Source organism: Mauremys reevesii, linkage group 17, assembly GCF_016161935.1.
Source record: "Mauremys reevesii isolate NIE-2019 linkage group 17, ASM1616193v1, whole genome shotgun sequence".
Lineage (NCBI taxonomy): Eukaryota > Metazoa > Chordata > Testudines > Geoemydidae > Mauremys > Mauremys reevesii.
The window spans coordinates 14,520,552-14,537,484 of record NC_052639.1 but is presented as its reverse complement, the minus strand read 5'-3'; the positions used below and the strand labels follow the sequence as shown (position 1 = coordinate 14,537,484).

General features: G+C 48.7%; 2 long non-coding RNA genes across 3 annotated transcripts in view; one reads left to right on the top strand and one right to left on the bottom strand.

The window, feature by feature from the left end:
* The first annotated feature begins 4,645 nt into the window (after positions 1-4,645).
* LOC120384919 lies at positions 4,646-14,756 on the top strand. Its single transcript, XR_005589163.1, has 4 exons — positions 4,646-4,658; positions 10,992-11,012; positions 11,133-11,159; positions 13,971-14,756. It is a non-coding gene; the product is annotated as an uncharacterized LOC120384919 (long non-coding RNA).
* The window catches only part of LOC120384918, a 32,251-nt gene continuing 27,047 nt past the window's right edge, over positions 11,730-16,933 (bottom strand). The window contains exons 3-4 of one of the 2 annotated variants that reach the window (XR_005589162.1): positions 15,396-16,188; positions 11,730-12,247 (exon numbers count right to left, since the gene is read on the bottom strand). This is a non-coding gene — a long non-coding RNA (uncharacterized LOC120384918). Of the gene's footprint in view, positions 12,248-14,893; positions 16,189-16,933 lie in introns of those variants that run through there. The other variant, XR_005589161.1, reaches the window with a different exon arrangement.

The window sequence follows — 16,933 nt, the reverse complement described above, 5'->3', positions numbered from 1 at the left end:
TGTTTCCTGTTAGAACTTGCAACTTCACTGTTCCTGAGCAGGGTCCTGTGATGAAAAGGGAACTAGAGAGATTCGTTGTCCTGCTTTCAGCAGGGGGTTAGGCTGGATGATCTCCTGAGGTCTCTTCCAACCCTAATTGTCTATGATTCTGTGTTTCTGTGGAGGACAGGTCCATCAGTGGCTATGGGCCAGGGTGGGCAGGGATGGTGCCCCTAACCTCTGTCTGTCAGAAGCTGGGAATTGGGCGACAGGGGGTGGCTCACTGGATGTTCCTGTCTGTTCATTCCCTCTGGGGCACCTGGCACCGGCCGCTGTTGGTCGACAGGACACTGGGCTAGATGGAGCTTTGGTGTGACCCAGTCTGGCTGTTCTTCTCTTCCAATGCTCTTCTCACATGCTCAGTAACAGCTGCAAGCTGCTGCCCTCACGCACCATCAGAATCTGCTCCCTGCAATCAAAGGCCGGAAAATCCCCCTGAAGGGGGGAAATCGGAGGGGGCGGGATGGGCAGAGGGACAAAACTGGGACAGGATCAGGGGTTCAGACGGGGCTGCCCTGCCAGGTAGGTGCAGAAGGGAAACCCCCCAGCTAGAGGGAGGCAGAGGGAATAGACGTCCCCACAGATGGGGTGAGCCGGCAGCAGCCGTTCCAAACTAGGGTGTGGTGGATGGTAGAAGGACTCGTGTTCCTCGCAGGATGGTCCTCTCAGCCCCCCCTCCCCATGGCTGTGGTGTTAAAGGCCCCGCGTGGCCCAGTGCCCAGGCACCACAGCAGTGCTCTATCTAAAATGGTGACTGAGCTGCCAAGGGAGCAGGAGCAGCTCCAGGCCCCAGCACGCCAAGCACGTGCTTGGGGAAGCAAGCCAGGGGGATCTCTGCTGGTCCCGCAGCTTCAGTGGACCCTCCACAGGCAAGCCGCTGAAGGCAGCCTGCCTGCCGTGCTTGGGGCGACAAAATCCCTAGAGCCGCCCCTGCAAGGGAGACGTGATTCAGGGAAATAGTTTAAACCACTCCCCCCCATCATAAAACAAACTGATGATCATCAGTTCATCCCTTCCCCACTGAACTGCCCAGTGCCTGGCTCGGAGGTAGAGACAGGAGGAGAGAGACAAGGGTTAGATTTCAGCATCTCCAGGTAGGTCCCACGGCTCCAGTTGCCCCAACAAACACTGCGGAGTTTTAATTTGTAGCTGCAGGCCAGCTTTAGGGCTATTCCACCAATTCCCCCAAATTGGGACCCACGCCTAAGAGGGCCCCGTACCCAGTAAGAATCCCTTCCCTGGCTAGAGGCGCCTTTTTAATTTTTACTCACCCGGCGGCGCTCTGGGTCTTCAGGGGCATGTCGGCGGCGGGTCCTTCACCCGCTCCGAGTCTTCGGCGGCACTTTGGCGGCGGGTCCTTCAGTGCCGCCGAAGGCCTGGAGTGAGTGAAGAACCCACCACCGAAGTGCCACCAAAGACTCGGAGCACCGCCCGGTGAGTACAAGCCCCACGTGTTTTTTTAACGTGTTTTTTTTTTAAGTCATCCCTGCCGGGGCCCCACCGAAACTGTTCGAATTGGGCCCCGCACTTCCTAAAGCCAGCCCTCTGTATAGGTCAAGCATGTCCTCTTTAGTTTGGGCCCCAGCTGTTCACTTGTGGGCATACACCTTCGCCCGGTTGACCAGTTGTAGGTATGGGACCTCATGGGTTTTATGTTCTGAGGCTGGGAATGGGGGTTGTGGGGGATGGGTTTGAGTGTTGTGGCATGGAACGATGCGGCTGAGATGGGGCTGTGGGGATGGGTTTCTGGGCTGTGGAAGGGAATGGGGGGCTGTGGGGGATGGGTTTGTGCGCTGCGGCATGAATCTCGGAGGATGTGATGGGGCTCAGGTGGATGGATTTGAGCGCTGTGGCAGGGAATGGGGGGCGGTTAAGGGGCTGAGAGGGATGGGTTTCAGGTCCGTGGCAGGGAATGGAGGGCTGTGGGGGATGGCTTTGAGCTCTGGTAGGGTTTGGTGTGCTGTGGGGTATTGGTTTGAGTGCTGTGGCAGGGAATCAGGGGCTATGGTGGTCGGGTTTGAGGGCTGTGGAAGGGAATGGGGGTCTGTGGGGGATGGCGTTGAGTGCTTTTGCAGGGAATGGTGTCCTGTGGGGGATGTGTTTGAGGTCTATGGCAGGGAATGGTGGGTTGTGGGGGATGGGTTTCAGGTCTGTGGCAGGGAATGGATGGCAGTGGTGGATGGGTTTGTCCACTGTGCGAGAAAATAAGGTTGCTGTGATGGGGCTCTGGGGGATAGGTTTGAGGGCTATGGCAGGGAATGGGGGGCTGTGGGGGATGGGTTTGAGCGCGGTGGCAGGGAATGGGCGGCTGTGGGGGTGGGTTTCAGTGCTGTGGCAGGGAATGGGGGGCTGTGCGGGTCAGGTTTGAGTGCTCTGGCAGGGAATGGGGGACTATTGGCAATGGGTTTGAGGGCTGTGGAACGGAATGGGGGGCTGTAGGGGATGGGTTTCATCGCTGTGGAAGGGAATGGGGGGCTGTGGGGGATGGGTTTGAGCGCGGTGGCAGGGAATGGGGGGCTGTGGGGGATGGGTTTGAGCGCTGTGGCAGGGAACAAGGCAGCTGAGATGGGGCTGTGGGGTTCGGGTTTGAGGGCTGTGGCAAGGAATGTGGGGCTGTGGGGGATGGGTTTCGGCGCTGTGGCAGGGAATGTTGGGTTGTGGGGGATGGGTTTGAGGGCTGTGGCAGGGAATGGGGGGCTGTGGGGGATGGGTTTGAGGGCCATAGCGGTGGGCTGCAGAGTGGTTGTGCAGAAGCTGGCCATGCTAGTTCAAATCCTGCTAGAGACTTGCCTGTGCTAGGGAAGACGTCAGCTGCTTCCTGGCTCTTTTGAACCACGCACATGACATGAAGGCTCTAGACTGCATGACAAATGTCTCCCCTACCTCAGCCATATCAGCATTAGCCTCCAGATGCTATGATATTGTTATTTGGAGTACTGTGTCCAGTTTTGCCCTGACCCACTATAGAAAGGATGTGGACAAATTGGAGAGAGTCCAGCGGAGGGCAACAAAAATGATCGAGGGCTGGGGCACATGATCTATGAGGAGATGCTGAGGGAACTGGGCTTGTTTAGTCTGCAGAAGAGAAGAGTGAGGTGGGATTTGATAGCAGCCTTCAAGTACCTGAAGCAGGGTTCCAAAGAGGATGGAGCTCGGCTGTTGTCAGTGGTAGCAGAAGTGGCTACAACTTGGAAGAGAGAGAGGCAACACTGGAGCCAGAAGGAGGGGAAAGGGTATAATGGAGAGATGTGTATAATGGAGAGATGTCCCAGTTTAGAAGAAAGTTAAACCAATCCATATTAAGGATAAGGAAAGTAGAAAGGCTAAAGGCTGAGTTATAGAACCGAATGAATATTAACTGTTCAAGTGGTGTTAGTGGTTACCATTCTAGGGCCTACTCTTGCAATCTCTGCACACCTCAGACTCCCAGAAGCAGAACGGGGCCCCACTTCTAGAAACAGTTCAAACCTGTAAACCTTTGAATTTTTATTTTCACTTGTAGCCAGAAAATCCACAGTATGGACAGAAATGTAATTAACGATTATCTAGACAATATACAATGGAGAATATAAATCTTTGTTCATTGAAAAAACTCTTAAATAGTTTGTATTTATTTCTGTTTGCTTTATTTTAGGGGCACATCTTGAAAATATTAGTAAGTTCAATTTTTATCCTAATCTAACCTCTCCGTTGAAGTTGTACACAGTTAAATTGTTGTTGTTTTTAATTAAAGGAATAATGTCAATTTGAAAATCAAATGCACGAACTTTGGCCGCTATTCAGATGGCACAGCAGCTCGGTCATTTGCAGGATTGGGATGTTTGTAACAAATCGTTGTCTATAAAATGGTACGTCAGAATAAAAACAGACTTTGATAATAATGTTACGGTCTGTCCTTTCATTCCTTGCACACATGCCACTCCCAGTGCAATCAAAGGGTGATGGGCTGGGAGGAATAGTAATCAAAGTATTCTGAATTTTGATTTTTCATCATCATTTTTATTTCCAATGACCAAAAAGGGGCAGGGAAAATGTCAACCAAATTGTCACATGCCCTCCCCCCCCAAACACAGACTATTTTCTCACCAGCTCTAACAATTAATAATCAGACCTAAAGACACCTTGCGCTGCAAAACTGTAAATCTTTAAAAAATTATATTGGAGCCCTGAGCCGACACATTCTTAAACTTATGCTTCATTTTCAGCACACAGATGGTCTTGCTGAAGTCAATGGGAGTACTCACATGCTTAACATTGCGTACGAGCATCACTCTTTACAACCCACTGGTGAATGTGTTACAGGCCTGCCTGCATGCTGCTCTACATACAATATGAGTCTGCTACAGACCGTTGCTAAATCTACAGCAATTTGGTCTTTTTTTTTAGCTCTGGAAGTCCCCACTTAAATCCCTGGTGAATCAGCCAAGATGGCGGCCATCACACTTGCATATGGTTAACTTTAAGTATGTGATTACTTCCACTGAAATAAATCAAGGCCTATGTACGTGAGCTGAATGACTATAATGAAAAGTGATCTATACATTTCCATGTATGCTAAGAGAATTTTTAATTGCCTTTTCCCTTTCTTTTTATTTAAGGTGAACTGAATGAAAAAATTAGTAAGTTATATTTTCTCATTTCTGTGTGGATTGCATCTTCTCATGACATTGTCCATCTACTTTTCTCCCCAGACAGGAACTGCAGGCTGAATTCAAACCCACACAGGGCCGGCTCCAGACCCCAGCGCGCCAAGCGCGCGCTTGGGACGACGTCCCGCGGGAGGGCGGCAGGCGGCTCCGGTGGACCTCCCGCAGGCATGCCCGCGGAAGGTGCGCTGGTCCCGCCGCTCCGGTGGACCTCCCGCAGACGTGCCTGCGGAGGGTCCGCTGGTCCCGCGGCTCCAGTCGAGCATCCGCAGGCATACCTGCGGGAGGCCCACCGGAGCCACGGGACCAGTGGACCCTCTGCAGGCACATCTGCAGGAGGTCCACGGGAGCCGCGGGACCGGCGACCGCCAGAGCACCCCCCGCGGAGTGCCGCCCTGCTTGGGGCGGCGCAAATCCTAGAGCCGCCCCTGAACACACAACAAATGATTTGTCACCAAAAAGATTGTGAGATAGTGATTAAAACTGAGAGTATTGAATAGATATGCTGGTCCACATTCTCAGCCACCTAATGAAACTGTGTGACAGACGTTCTGAGTTTTGACAAGCTCTAGTCTGGGGTATTGTAGTACTTCCTGTGGAATCACAGAAATGTGTTGGAACACTGCGAGTAACAACTCCAACACACACACGCAGGGCTTGACTTTGTACTAGGGTCCCAGATCAGATACAACAATATAGTAACATACGAGACAACAATTTAACAGTAAGATAAAGATACAACACTATCTGTTGGTAAGGAGTTTGTCTACAGTGATCATCTGTGACGTTATTGATATAAATGGGAACCATATAGAACATGGGTTGCAACCAAGGTCCTGTAGTGGCACCAAATCTTAAGTGAAGGGGGTCATATAAGGTGTCTAAGACCAGGTTCTGGGTTGCTGGTTATGATTATGCTGTCTGTATGTCTGTGTATCATTTTATAGTTGAAGTTATAAGTATTGGCTCTGTACTGTCTGTATTTGGTATTATGCTCTGCCTCTGGGAAGTGTCCCAGACAAGCTGATGTCAGCCCTGCATAGCTGGCTTGATGACCCATTAAGGGCCATCAGCTACACAATTGACCCATGGAGAGAAGGCAGACACGCCTTGTGACTCAGCAAAGTATGCAGAAACTTGTCCATGTGACTGCAAACTCCATTTTATTTTTGCTGTAAGTTTCCACCGTGAGGACAAAGGGATTCTTACACCTGGAAAAGTCTATATAAGGCTGATGCATCATCTCCATCTGGTCTTCAATCCTGCTTCTGACCTCTGGAAGGACTTTGCTACAAACTGAAGCTCTGCACGAAGGACTGTTGACCCATCCCAGCGGGGGATGTTCCAGAGACTTAATCTGAACCTGCAGTTTACTCCAGCACTGCTGCAAGCCTGAACTAAGAACTTTGCCATTACTGTATGTAATTGATTCCATTTAACCAATTCTACCTCTCATCTCTACCTTTTTCCCTTTGTAAATAAACCTTTAGATTTTAGATTCTAAAGGATTGGCAACAGCGTGATTTGTGGGTAAGATCTGATGTGTATATTGACCTGGGTCTGGGGCTTGGTCCTTTGGGATTGAGGGAACCTTTTTCTTTTATTGGGGTGTTGGTTTTCATAACCATTCATCCCCAGGACGAGTGCACTGGTGGTGATACTGGGAGACTGGAGTGTCTAAGGAAATTGCTTGTGTGACTTGTGGTTAGCCAGTGGGGTGAGACCAAAGTCCTTTTTGTCTGGCTGGTTTGGTTTGCCTTAGAGGTGGAAAAACCCCAGCCTAGGGCTGTAACTGCCCTGTTTGAGCAATTGGTCCTGATTTGGCACTCTCAGTTGGGTCCCGCCAGAATCGCTCTGTCACAGTGGCGTAGTCGTGCTTGGATCCACAGAACCAGGTCAATTAAGCTTTGGGTCAGAACCCCACGCTATCCAAATTTTAACTTTGGGATTGAGAGTTTGATGGTTAAAGATCATTGACCATGAGACAGAGAGCATCAGGAAAAGCAAGGAAACTGCAAGCCTTGAGAGACAGCCTGCAGTTTGATTATGAGCAAGAACTGGCAGAAATTCGAATGGAGAAAGAGGCTGATGAGAGAAAGAAAGAAGTTGCTAAGAGAGAAGAAAAAGCTCCTAAGAGGCGTCTGGAGCTGCTGGCTTCTGAGGAGAAAACTCGACAGATGCAACAGGAGACAGCTAGACTCCAGCTCCAAGTCAAAAAAGCAAGGGAAGAACGGCAGAAACTGTATCCTCTTGAAAATCCAGTTTATAACTGTGTTGATATATGGGGTTACTCTGGGCAGTTTTCTGTGTTTAACCAGTTTTGCTATGGCTGGGGAGATGGGAGTTCTAACCTGGGGAGAAATATCTGTTTGTCTGTGCAAGAAAGCAGTGTGTCTGTAAATGAAGTTTCTGAATGTCTGTCTAATGTCTCAGAAGTGAATCTGGAGTTAAATCAAGAGCAGAAAGATCTCATTGGGGAGGAAAATGTTTCTCAGGTTAAATCCCTAACTGAGGAAGGAGAGGGTAAATTTGTAATGGGTAATGGATTGGTGGCTAGTGCAGCTTGTAAAAGTAAACGTGAAATGGGTAACTGTGATTTGCTAAAAGTAGCTCAGTGTAGTGAAAAGAGCAGCAGCTTATCTGTTGGGAGAGGCAATGTGCCTGGTAGGGAGAGTTTGGAGGAGCCTAGGCAGCCTTGTGAGCTGATGGCTTTGTCTAATCAGCAGTTTGGGAAGGGAGGGATAGTGGAAGATGAGTGTCCATATCCCTTACCTGTTTCCTGTGTGGAGAAATGTGACAGTGAAGGGAATGTGCCTGTCTCTGTCAGGGGTATTGACTTGCCTATGAAGGGTCTCCAAGCAGTTGTCTGTGAACAGCCCTGTGTGCTGGAACAAGGGAAATAAGATCCCAAGCTGTGTGTCTGGTGAAGGAGAATGTGTCTCCGGCTCTTCTGTGTCTGTGGAGCAGACAGAAGGTGCCTGTCGGCCTGTGATGGTTGAGGGTGATTCAGTTGTCTCGAAGTTGGTTGTAAATACAGCTAAAGCCCAGGAAGGGAATGGTCCTGAGTTTGTGTCTGCTGGGGAGAATGGCACTGTGACTAAGTTGCATCCAGTTAGTGTCTTAGCAAAATCCCAGAGAACAGACAATTCTGGTGCTTGTAGTTTGCCAGTTGCTAATGTGTGGTTGGAAAAGGGTGTTGCAACTCTGTCTGATCAGGGTGATACCCTAGCCAGGGCACAAGGAGAGCATGAAGGTGATTTAATTGTGTTACCTACTGACAGTTTGACAACTTGTAGCAAGAAGGAAAAGATTCCTGAACTTGTTCATGGCCCAGGGAAGGAGACTGCTTCTGACCTGTTATCTAGAAAGTCTGTAGGTGTGCCTAAAAGGGGATTGTGTAGAAATCCGCCTGTTGGGCCTAAGGTGATTCTGAATGTAAGTGAGACCCAGAAAGCATCTGTGGTTGCTCAGGGAAGTGTTCCTTTAGAGCAAGCCCTAGGTGAAGAGGGGAAGGGCAGAATTTCTGAGAGGGGTGAATTGCTGCTTAGAGAAGCTCCTAGGGAAAGGAATCCTCATGGTAGCCTGTGCAAGCAGTTTACTGCAACTGAAGGGTGTAAAAGTGATTTAATCAAGAAAGTTTCAGTTCCTAACAGCCAGAAATTTTCTGTTGTGAATGGATCCACTGACTTTCCTTTTGAGAGATCCAGTGTGGGCAGCTTTGAAAAGGTCTCAGGTGGAGTAGAAGCTGTTAAGGAAGTTGAGCAGCCCTATAACCACCTGGCTGTGTGTGGCCAGCTTGTTGGTGGGGAGACAATGCTGTTGGGACAGGAATGTCTCCAGGCTGAATCTGTAAGTGAGCAGTCTGTGCTTCAGGATCTGAGGACAGATTCAGTTACTGGTGTTTCAAAGCAGAACAGTTTTATGGCTGAATGCTTGAGGAGGCAGGGGAGAGCAAGCCAGCTCTCACCCTCAGACTCTTTGGATTTGTGTGGTATCTCTGTAAGACAAAGTCCAGCCTTGGAATCCATAGCAGCTAAGAAGTTAAAAGCTAGTGTCTGTGTTGATGCGAATTACTTGGCTGGCAGGGAGAAGAAAGAATTGCTAATAGCTGTTAGCACAGAGGGCCCACCCCACCAGCCAGTGAATTCTGTTAAGCAAGAGAAATCAGGGTCTCATCCTGCAGGACAAGAAGGAAAGAGAAGACTGAATTTTGCAAAGGGAAAGGCCCAAACTCCAATGGTATTGAGCCAAGGGTGGGGCATGACAAACATGATTGTAAATGGACACTTGCAATGAATGTGTTGTTATTGCTAATGCTAATTTTTGTAACTAATGTGTTGCTATTGCCAAGAACTGTAACAATGTACAATGTGCCTAATCTTTTGGAAAATCCCTGGAACATATTGAAAGGAATACATGGAAACACACTTTATGTTAAAGGGCCTTGCTATACTGATGTTTCACAGTTAATGCCTGTAAACAGCATTGGAACTTTTCACAGGGCAAAATACATTCCAGACCTGATGTGCTGTATGAAAGGGGAAACTGAGGCACACTACCATATTGCTTTCATGGCTAAATGCCAAGATTCCTGTACTATGAACAACCTCAATATCTACATTGGTTTAATGTTAATTGGGTTCAAAACATTGGCCAGAACTGGTATGGATAAAGTAGCTATTTTCTTTAGCTCTTGGCAAGATCACATGAAACATACAGGAACCATGCTGCAAAAGCTAACCAAGTTATACCTTGAGTTTGTAAAGAGATTCATTCATGTTATTGAACATGACTTTGATAAACCATTTCGGTTATACACTGGTACGGCCTCTATCCCAACACTAGCTGTAGTGAGACAGACCCAAGGAAAGGGGGCTCTTGGGATGCAGTCAGCGATGTTTTGTCATCCCTTCCTGCATCAATTTTGCGTTGGGGGTGTGACGTTATTGATATAAATGGGAACCATATAGAACATGGGTTGCAACCAAGGTCCTGTAGTGGCACAAATCTTAAGTGAAGGGGGTCATATAAGGTGTCTAAGACCAGGTTCTGGGTTGCTGGTTATGATTATGCTGTCTGTATGTCTGTGTATCATTTTGTAGTTGAAGTTATAAGTATTGGCTCTGTACTGTCTGTATTTGGTATTATGCTCTGCCTCTGGGAAGTGTCCCAGACAAGCTGATGTCAGCCCTGCATAGCTGGCTTGATGACCCATTAAGGGCCATCAGCTACACAATTGACCCATGGAGAGAAGGCAGACACGCCTTGTGACTCAGCAAAGTATGCAGAAACTTGTCCATGTGACTGCAAACTCCATTTTATTTTTGCTGTAAGTTTCCACCGTGAGGACAAAGGGATTCTTACACCTGGAAAAGTCTATATAAGGCTGATGCATCATCTCCATCTGGTCTTCAATCCTGCTTCTGACCTCTGGAAGGACTTTGCTACAAACTGAAGCTCTGCACGAAGGACTGTTGACCCATCCCAGCGGGGGATGTTCCAGAGACTTAATCTGAACCTGCAGTTTACTCCAGCACTGCTGCAAGCCTGAACTAAGAACTTTGCCATTACTGTATGTAATTGATTCCATTTAACCAATTCTACCTCTCATCTCTACCTTTTTCCCTTTGTAAATAAACCTTTAGATTTTAGATTCTAAAGGATTGGCAACAGCGTGATTTGTGGGTAAGATCTGATGTGTATATTGACCTGAGTCTGGGGCTTGGTCCTTTGGGATTGAGAGAACCTTTTTCTTTTATTGGGGTGTTGGTTTTCATAACCATTTATCCCCAGGACGAGTGCACTGGTGGTGATACTGGGAGACTGGAGTGTCTAAGGAAATTGTGTGACTTGTGGTTAGCCAGTGGGGTGAGACCAAAGTCCTTTTGTCTGGCTGGTTTGGTTTGCCTTAGAGGTGGAAAAACCCCAGCCTAGGGCTGTAACTGCCCTGTTTGAGCAATTGGTCCTGATTTGGCACTCTCAGTTGGGTCCCGCCAGAATCGCTCCGTCACATCATCACATTACATAAATTCACTGCCTACAACCCCGTCCCACCCTGTGTAGTGGTTGTGTATAGGATGTGGCCTTTAATCCCACGTAGGACTAGAATAATTGATACTGGAAGATTTCAGAGGTGCCTTATCCATGGTTTGGAAGGGAATCGTTCCCCAAAGACTGATTAAAAAGTCTTGGCATGAGATGGTTTTGATGAAGGGGTTGGGCTTAATTTAATCTTGGGAGAAAAGCTCTTGCATAACATCTTTATTTCTGATTTTTTAAATTATTATTACTATTATTATTATTTAGGTGGACTTCAAAGAGAACTTGGTAAGCGTTTCCCTCCCCCTCCCTTTTTCTGTAATGCATCCTTTTTTATTAATCAGATTCATCTTAACAATGAACTTATTCACATGAGTGCTCACCTTCATTTGATTTGCTTGGTTTCAGAATGGAGAAAAGCCCTAGTTTGTCCAAGTAAGTAAAGTTTGTATTTAGCTAATGTCCAAATTTCACTTTCTGGAGAGATCCTTGCTCCCTTTCTTTGTAGAAATAGTTTAAAACAACACAAAACACAAATAGGAGATAATGCAATAGTTTCTCTGGTTGAAATTTGAATGGTGAAGGTGGTTCCCCAAGTGAGCTGTATTGCTGGGGAATCTTCCTTTGGGAACATGGAGAGAAGTGAATTAATATTTTTCTGGATAATACATGCTCAGGTAGTACTTGAATGGGATGCTGTCCTGATGTTATTCTGTGCACATTCATAGGGGAAGGACAGCCCAGTGGCTAGCGTGTTAGCCTAGAATTCTGAAGGCCTCAGTTCAGATCCCTTCTCCTGTGTGACATTGGGCAAATCACTTAGTTTCTTTTTTGCCAGAAGTTGGGAATGGGTGACAGAGGATGGGTCACTTGATGATTGCCCGTTCTGTTCATTCCCTCTGGGGCACCTGGAGTTGTCAGAAAACAGGATACTGGGTCAAACAATATATGCCACTCAACCCAAAACAAACACATTTTAAGATTTTTGGTTGACCCAAAATTATTATTTTTTATTTATTTTTGGTGTAAACCTAAAAATCAGTTATTTGCACAGTTCTGGGAGAAGAAGCCAAAGATGCACAAAACTTCCCACACCGGTTTCACCTGCTGCTCTATGGGTCTGCTCTTATATACATCCAGTGCTTAATGTGTAATGAAAGAGGTTCCGGGGCTCAAGCGTTTTTCCTACATTCATAATTGATGAAGCAAGCCCAGAGGTACCAGGTCTACAAACTGCCAAGCCTAGAGATGCCGGGGTGCAATGCTGGCGTGCCCTGGCACAAATTTAAGCACTGAACACATCCCCTTCCCCACACAGACCTCCTTATTCCTGATGTACGATTTGATAGGAATTTTTATTGTCAGCTATCCTAGTGATCAGGCTATACTGGGAGTTTTGTCTTCAGAGGAAAAGACGACTTTGTCAGTTTTTGTTAAAGTTGGATTCTATAGCAGTTTCCTCTCCTCTGCTGAAAACAGAAGATGATCTTCTCCTTCCTCCTTAGATAATGTCGTGAGGAGACCTGGGTGAAAAATGGATATTTCAGTTCATTGGCAATTTCAAAAAAATGAAGACAAATTTGTTTTGGGTCAGACCAGAAATGAAAATTTTTAGAAAGTTAAAAAAATGATTTAAACAAAATGTTATATTTTGAACATTATAAACTTTTTTTTTGCTTTTTTAAAAATAAAATTAAGGGAAATTTTGAAATGAAATATTGTTCCCAACCAAAAAAATCAAAATATTTCATTTTTAAAAAGTCAAAACAAAATATTCTGATTTTTTTTGAATATTTTTATTTGTCTTAAACAAATAATTTGGCAAAATTGACATGGATTTGGAAAATGTTTGTGTTGTTGAATCTGCATTTTTCACCAACAAAAGTTTTGGCCTAACAATGTCACCAACTCTAGTTGTGAGAGCGACCCATTGTGTTTTATTCCACTTTAACCACTGTTTGGGCTAAAATCTCTCTCTGCTTCTTCAGACTGTCCTAACGCCCTTTTCTGGTGGCTCGCCTCACTCTAGAGAGTTGGCCTCTTGGCTGGTAGCCCTTTGTACCTGGCCTTCATTATGCCCCATGGAACTGAAATTAGGGGTATATCAAACCATGCTAAAGTCATGGTGTGACCTGACTTTAAATATTAGGAAGGAGGAGCACAGCAGGGGTTCTGTTCATGAAAAAGAAATGGGAATAAAACCTGCTGGGGCTCCCCAGTGTTCCTGGGTCTCTGATCCCCTCTCTGGGGAGAGGCATCTGCAGGAGAGGAAAGATTCTGCATCTCAGACCTGGCTCAGATGGCCTTTCGCTTGTGTTACTGACCTGTTCCTGCTCGGGTTTGTGACTCTGTCCTGCACTCTGCTGAGGGCAGATATGATTGCTCTTTATAAATAGATCAGAGGGATAAATATCAGAGAGGGAGAAGAATTATTTAAGCTTAGTACCAATGTGGACACAAGAACAAATGGATATAAACTGGACACTAGGAAGTTTAGACTTGAAATTAGACGAAGGTTTCTAACCATTAGAGGAGTGAAGTTCTGGAACAGCCTTCCAAGGGGAGTAGTGGGGGCAAAAGACATATCTGGCTTCAAGGCTAAGCTTGATAAGTTTATGGAGGGGTTGGTATGACGGGATCAGGGCCGGCTCCAGAAGGAGGGTTGAGCGCAGCCCTGGCTAGTGTGACCAGACAGCAAATGTGAAAAATTGGGACGGGGGTGGGGGTAATAGGAGCCTGTATAAGAAAAAGACCCAAAAATCGAGACTGTCCCTATAAAATCAGGACATCTGGTCACCCTACCCCTGGCCCATGTCCTCATCCCCTGGGTCCCCACCAGGGCAGGTGGAGGGTCTGCAGCTCCCCACGGCTGCCCGCATGGCTCTTACCCTGACCCAGATGCAGCTTCCAGCCTGGCCTGGGGCCAGGGCCTCGAGGGCCAAAGAGCTGCAACCAGGCCATGGTAAGAGACACCCGGGCAGCTGCTGTGGAGAGCCACAGACCCTCCATCAGCCCTGGGTGGGGGGTCATCTGGGGGGCAGGGACATGGGCCAGGGGCTGCTCGCCCCCACCTCCCTCCACGGCTCCCCACAGCTGCACAGGTTCCCCGGTCAGGCTCCAGCTTCTGGGCCTTTGGGGGAGGAGAAGGGGCAGGGGGCAAGGCCCGTGGGGAGTGGGAGGGCCAGTCCCTCATTCCTGCACCTCTGGCTCTGCCTTTAGCATCATGATTCTCTCTTTCCACTGCAGCGAATGTGACCCTGGATCCAAACACAGCAAATGCCCAGCTCATCGTGTCTGAGGATCGGAAAAGCGTGAGGCGTGGAATTGCACGGCAGGAGGTGCCGGACAATCCAGAGCGATTCCATTCTTTCTGTTTGCTGGGCTGTGAGAGGTTCAGCTCAGGGAGACATTACTGGGAGGTGGAGGTGGGAGATGGAGGGTTTTGGGCTGTGGGTGTTGCCAGAGAGTCTATGAGGAGGAAGGGAGGGATCAGATTTAACCCTGAGCAGGGGATCTGGGCTGTAGAGCGGTGTGGGGATCAGTACCGGGCTCTCACCTCCCCAGAAACTCCCATGCCCCTGAGTGAGAGACCTAGGAAGATTGGGGTTTATCTGGACTATGAAGCGGAGTGGGTGGCATTTTATGATACTGGTAATGAGACCCTGATCTTTACTTTCATGTCAGCGTCTTTCACAGGGGAGACAATCCTTCCCTTCTTCTGGGTGGGGATTGGAGTCCTGCTCAGAGTCTGCCCCTGAGGCCTGGAGATGCGGAGGTAGCAATATCCCACTGGGGTTCACTCTGGTTCTGGACCAGAAATGGACTGAACTAGTTGTTGTCCTGGGGACAGCTCAGGTGGTTTAAAACACACTGCTGTGGTTCTAGAGAGGGGGATTGGGGAGACAGAGAAGATGTCATGGGGGGGTTGTAGGGAGCATAGGCACCGACTCTGTGGGTGCCGCAGGGCTTGAGCACCCACAGGGAAAAATTAGTGGGTGCTCTGCACCCACCGGAAGCCAAGCTCCCTTCACCCCCCACCCAACTCACCTCCTCCTCCTGCCCTGAGCACGCCGCGTCCCCACTCCTCTGCCTACCTCCCAGTGCTTCCCGCCACCACACAGCTGTAGCAAGCTCCGGGAGGGAGGGGGGAAGAGGCAGGGGCGGGGGCGGAGATTTGGGGAAGGAGTTGGACGAGGGGCAGGGGTGGAGGTGACGTGGGGCTGGGGCCAAGGGAGGTTGAGCACCCACTGGCGCCAGTAGAAGGTGGTGCCTATGGTAGGGAGAGGAGAAGCTGAAGACTGGAAAGGGAACGTGAGGCTTTACTGGGGAGGGAGATGCTGGAAGGAAATGGAGGGTGAAAGACAGGGAAAGGGGGTAAGGAAAGTAGAGAGAGAGGGAATAAAACTGTTCAACATTATGGAAAGTGATTGTGTTTTCTTAACTCAGTCCCTTTGTTCATGAAAAAAACTAGTTTGAGGCCTTAAATTATTCTTGCAGGTTTTGGACACTCTCTTCTCTGTGTTCTGATTATTACACTATCCTTGAATTGTTTGGAATTCTCACATTGCCTGACTGTAAATATAGCATGTATTTGAAAGCCTGTTCTTTCTGTTCGGTATTTTCTTTTCTCTCTCTTTCTTTCAAGCTGTTTGTTGTTTAAAGGAGCAGCACCTTTTTTTCCTGCATGAGCTCCGGACTGTGTGCTGGGCATCCCAGGTCTGCAGGCTGATGGGATCTCACCAGTCTGTGCTTGTGGCCCTGTGCCAGTCTACCTAGGGAATGCCAGCAGCTCTGCCAGTTCTACTGAGCAGCATAGGCCAGTGTGAGTCTGCCATGCCAGGGTCCTCCTTCTCCTCCTGCTCCATCATACAGTCCATCAGGTACCTTTGGTGGGGCAGAAAAGTCCTCTCAAATGTTCACCAGCACTTCAAGGAAGCTCTGTCCTTTTTCTGATGCAGGAGTGAAAGTGCAAGCGAGAGGATTTCTTCAAAAGGTGCCTTCTCCATGTTGCTGGCTCTGGTAGCTTGGCACACACAGACCAAAATCACTCCTCGGCTGTCTGTGTTGGCGAGCTGCTCAAACTTCCTGTAACAAGAAGGGTGGGCAGAAAAGTTTCGCTGCACTGTAACATGCTCAAAGGGCCACAGCGGCCACATTTCAGGCTGGTGTTGGGGAATCTGGGCTAGGGTTGGTTGGACTCAGATCTACATGCTGCAGTGTGGACACCAGAGCCCCAGATTTGAGCCTAGGTTAGAAATGTCTTAATGTAGGGTTAAGAACCAGTGTAGATGCTCAAGCCCAGGGTTCTCCGACATGGGCCAGCTGCCTCCAGACCCAAAATCCTTGGGCTTACATTGCAGTGTAGACAAACCCAGAGTGACATACATGCATATCCTCATTAGAGTTCAGTGACACAACCAGTTCAGGAGAAAAAAAATTCCATGACTATCTTCAAAAATCACATCTGGAAAATGAAAGGGAAATAAACAAGGAAACACTTTGATATGCTTTATTTACATAAAGATCCTCTGCCCCAGCCAGAGCCCTCATCCCCCCTGCACCCTAATCCTCTGCCCCAGCCCTGAGCCCCCCCACATCATGAACCCCTCATCCTCAGCCCCACAGCCCTCACCCCTGTACTCCCTTTTATCCCCAAACTCTCTCCCAGAGGGTGCACCCCCTCCCCCTTCCCACATACCCCATCCCAACCCCAAACGCCCACCCAAAGCCGGCATCCATCACCCCCACCAGCACACCCACCCCCAGCCCCAGCCCAGAGCCTGCACCCAGCACCCAAACTCCATCCCAAAGCCTGCACCCTGCACCCCTCCTGCACCCTAATCCCCAGCCCAGGATATGCACCCGACCTCCCCCCCCCCGAACCTCCTCCCAGAGCCTTAGGCAGGTGGGGGCAGAGTTTGGGGGGGTGGAGTTGGGGTGCGGGTTCTGGGCACCACCAAAATTTCTACAAACTTGCCACCCGTGGCCCTAGGAGCACAAGCAGTGACAGTGGTGGGGGTGAGTGTGCTGCTGGGGGGAGCAGGAAAGGGGGGCTCCTCCCCCAGAGCTTGCTGCTGCCGGCAGGGAAAGGGCCGAGGGGAGTCGTCCTCTCTGGCCCCTGTCCCAGAGCAACACCCTGCACCCCAAACTCATCCCCAGCCCTGCCCCACCCCAGAGCCCACACCCCCCGTCAGAGCTTTCACCACCCA